The sequence below is a fragment of the Nomascus leucogenys genome, chromosome 1a, assembly GCF_006542625.1.
Source record: "Nomascus leucogenys isolate Asia chromosome 1a, Asia_NLE_v1, whole genome shotgun sequence".
Lineage (NCBI taxonomy): Eukaryota > Metazoa > Chordata > Mammalia > Primates > Hylobatidae > Nomascus > Nomascus leucogenys.
This window is the reverse complement of record NC_044381.1, coordinates 11,633,593-11,637,973: the sequence shown is the minus strand read 5'-3', so window position 1 is coordinate 11,637,973 and position 4,381 is coordinate 11,633,593.

Sequence of the window (4,381 nt, the reverse complement as noted above, 5' to 3'; positions counted from 1 at the left end):
TTAGTGGCAGTTTCCCCTGCTCTTTGCTCTCCTGCCATCTTGTGAAGAAGGTGCCTGCTTCCCTTCCACCATGATTGTAAGTTCCCTGAGGCCTCCTCAGCCATATGGAACTGGGAGTCAATTAAACCTCTTTCCTTTACAAATTACTCAGTCTCAGGGAAGTTCTTTATAGCAGTGTGAAAACAAACTGATACAGTAAATTGGTACCACAGAGAGTACAGCACTGCTATAAAGATACCTGAAAATGTGAAAGCAACTGTGGAACTGGGTAACAGGCAGATACTGGAACAGTTTGGAGGGCTCAGAAGAAGATAGGAACATGTGGGAAAGTTTCGAATTTCCTGGAGACTTGTTGAATGGTGTTAATCAAAATGCTAAGAGTGATATGGGCAATGAAGTACAGGCTGAGATATTCTTAGGTGGAGATGAGGAACTCATTGGGAACTGGAGCAAATGTCACTCTTGTTATGCTTAACAAAGAGACTAGCAGCATTTTACCCCTGATCTAGAGACTTGTGGAACTGTGAACTTGAGAGAGATGATCTGAAATTAGAACTTATGTTTGAAAGGGAAGCAGAGCATAAAAGTTTGGAAAATTTGCAATTTGACAATGTAACAGAAAAGAAAATCCCATTTTCTGGGGGGAAATTCAAGCCTGCTCAAAAATTTTTATAGGAAACCAGGAGCTGAATGTTAATCACCAAGACAATGGGGAAAATGTCTCCAGGGCACGTCAGGGAACTTCACTGCAACACTTCCCATCACAGGCCCAGAGGCTAGGAGAATAATATGGTTTCTTGGGCTGGTCCTGGAGCCCCGCTGCTGCTCTGTGAAGCCCCAGGACTAGGCACCCTGTGTCCCAGCTGTGGCTAAAAGGGGCCAACGTACAGCTCAGGCCATTGCTACAGAGGGTGCAAGCCCCAAGCTTTGGCATTTTCCATGTGGTGTTGGGCCTGTGGGTGCACAGAAGTAAAGAATTGAGGTTAGGGAACCTCCATATAGATTTCAGTGGGTGTATGGAAATGCCTGGATGTCCAGGCAGAAGTCTGCTGCAGGAGCAGAGCCCTCATAAAGAACCTCTGCTGGGGCAATGAGGAAGGGAAATGTGGGGTTGGAACCTATAGAGAGTCCCCACTGGGGCATCATTTAGTGGAGCTGTGAGAAGAGGGCCACCATCCTCTAGACCCCAAAGTAGTAGATCTACTGACAGCTTGCACTGTGCACCTAAAAATGCTGCACTCAGTGCCAGGCCATGAGGGAGCTGCCCAAGGTGGTGGGAGTCCACTCCTTGCATCAGCATGCCCTGAATGTGAAACATGGAGTCAAAGGAGATCATTTTGGAGCATTAAGATTTAATGACCGCCCCACTGAATTTTGAACTTTCATTAGGCCTATAGCTGCTTTTTTGGGCCAATTTCTCCCATTTGAAAAGGGAGCATTTAGCCAATTCCTGTACCCCCATTGTATCTAGGAAGTAACTAACTTACTTTTGATTACTTTGTCTCAAATGAGTATTTGGGCTATGGACTTTTGACTTAATGCTGAAATGAGTTAAGACTTTGGGGGACTGTCGGGAAGGCATTATTTGTTTTGAAATGTGAAAAGACATGAGATTTGGGGAATGATATGATTTGGCTCTGTGTCCTCACCCAAATCTCATCTTAATTTTTAATTCCCACCTGATGGGGGGGGTGATAGGATTATGGGAGTGATTCCCTCATGCTGTTCTCATGATAGTGAGTGAGTTCTCACAAGATCCAATGATTTTATAAGTGGTGGTTTCCCCTGCTCTTTGCTCTCCTGCCACCTTGTGAAAAATGTGCCTGCTTCCCCTTCTGCCATAACTATGTTTCCTGAGGCCTCCCCAGCCATGCAGAGCTGTGTCAATTAAACCTCTTTTCTTTATAAATTACTCACCCTCAGGGAAGTTCTTTAAACCATTGTGAGAATGGACTAATACAGTAATCCATCAAATTAACACACAAAAAAACCGATTTGTTTGTGTGTGTGTGTGTGTGTATGTATGTTATAAATGCAATGATGGATTACATTAATTGATTTTTTGTTGCTGCTATTGGTTTCTAATTTTGTTCCACTGTGGTAAACAAAGACATGTGGTATGGTTTTTATCTTCTTTAAATTAGTTAAGATCCATTTTGTACCCAAGCATTGGTGGTTCATGCCTGTAATCCCAGCACTTTGGGAGGATGAGGTAGGCAGATCACTTGAGCTCAGGAGTTTGATACCAGCCTGGGCAACATGCAGAACCACTGTCTCTACAAAAATGACAAAAATTAGCTGGGCATGATGGTACACACTTGTACTCCCAGCTACTCAGGGGGTTGAGGCAAGAGGATGGCTTGACCCCACAAGGGAGAGGTTGCAGTGGGCTGAGATCATGCCACTGCACTTCAACCTGGGTAACAGAGCAAGTCTCCATTTCAAAAAAATTATTTCATGATCTAACTTATAATCTATCCTTGAGAAGTTTCATGTGTGCTTGAGAAGAATGTGTATTCTTCTGTTGTTGAGTGAAAAGTTTAGTAGCTGTCTAAGTCCATTTGGTCTTAATGGATCATCTTGAAAATTGCAGATTACATGATATTTGTAATTTCAGAAAAAAGCATTTGACAATACTCAAAATTATTTCAACATAAAAACCCTCAGTTAAACTAGGAGTGGACATAAACTTCTTGAATTCAATAAAGAATACCTACGAATCCCTACAGCTAATATTATACTTAATAGTGAGAAACTCAAAGTTTTCCCAGTAAAGTTAGGAAGAAAGCAATGGTTCCCCGCTCATGACTCCTTTTCAGTGCCATACTGGAATGAAATAAGATAAGAAAAGGAAAGAAAGTGATGAGGATTGAGAAGGAAGAAATAAAACTGCTTTTGTTTACAAATGACATGATTGTAAACAATCTGAAAGAATCAACAAAAAAACTGGAACTAATAAGCAGTTATTAGTTTATTAATTATTAGTTATTAGGTTTCCGGATAAGTTCACTAAACAAAAGTCAGTTTCTTTTCTATATATCAGCAATGAAAACGTAAAATCTGAAATTTAAAACAAGATACCTTTTACATTTGCACTCCCCAAAATGAAATATTTAGGTACAAATCTAAGAAAATATGTACAAGATCTAAGTGATGGTTGATTTTTGGTACCCACTTGACTGAATTAAGGGATACTCAGTTGGCTGGTAAAGCAATATTTATTCTCAGTTCTTCCATAGGCACTGAACCCATTCCGTGGCACCTGAGAGGAAACTCAGGTGGTTTTGCTTTTCATTAGAGTGATTGCGCCTCCTCAGGTGCATCTCTGAAGACATTTCTGAAGAAGATTAGCGTGTGTTGGTAGACTGAATGGGGGAGATCTTCCATCAGTGTGGGCAGACAAAATCCAATCATCTGGTGCCCAGATGAAACAAAAATGTGAAGGAAGGGCTACTTCTTACTCTTTCTCTGACAAAGCCAGGACTCTCTTCTACTACCCTTGGGCATCAGGACTCCAAGTTTTCTGAACTTTGGACTCTGGGACCTGCATCAGTTGCTCACTAGGTTTTCTGACCTTTGTCTTCAGAATGAGAGTTTCACCATCATCTTTCTTAGTTCTGAGGCCTTCAAACTTAACTGTGTTGCCCTACCAGCTCTGCTGGTTCTCCAGCTAGTGGACAGCCTATCATGGGACTTCTTAGCTTCCATAATTCACTAAGCCTATTCTGCTAATGGCTATTTTCTGGTATTTCTTTCCATATGTATAATATTTCTTGATTATGTGTGTATGTATATGTATGTACATGCATATAGATATATATACATACACACATAATCAAAATATATATATACACACATACACACATTATGTATCTGTGTGTGCGTGTCTGTGTGTGTGTGTGTTTATATATATAATCAATTCTGTTTCTCTGGAGAGTTCTGAAAAATAATATATGACAAAAACTCAGAAATTCTTTTAAATTTTTTTTACTTTATCCTTAAATTCATTTTTAAGACAATTACAACTTTTAGATTCAGTGGGTACATGTACAGGTTTGTTGCATGGTATATTGCATGATGCTGAGGTTTGAGGTATGAATGATCTCATTACCCAGGTAGTGAGCATAGTACCCAAGAGTTAGTTTTTCAGTTCCTACCCTCCTCCATCTCTCCCCCATCTAGTAGTACCTAGTATCTATTTTTCCCAACTTTATGTCCATGTATACCTGATTTTAGCTCCCACTTATAATTGAGAACATGCAGTATTTGGTTTTGTGTTCCTGCATTAGTTCACTTAGGATTGTGGCCTCCAGCTGCATCTATGTTGCTGTAAAGAACACGATTTAACTCTTTTTATTACTATATAGTATTCCATGATGTA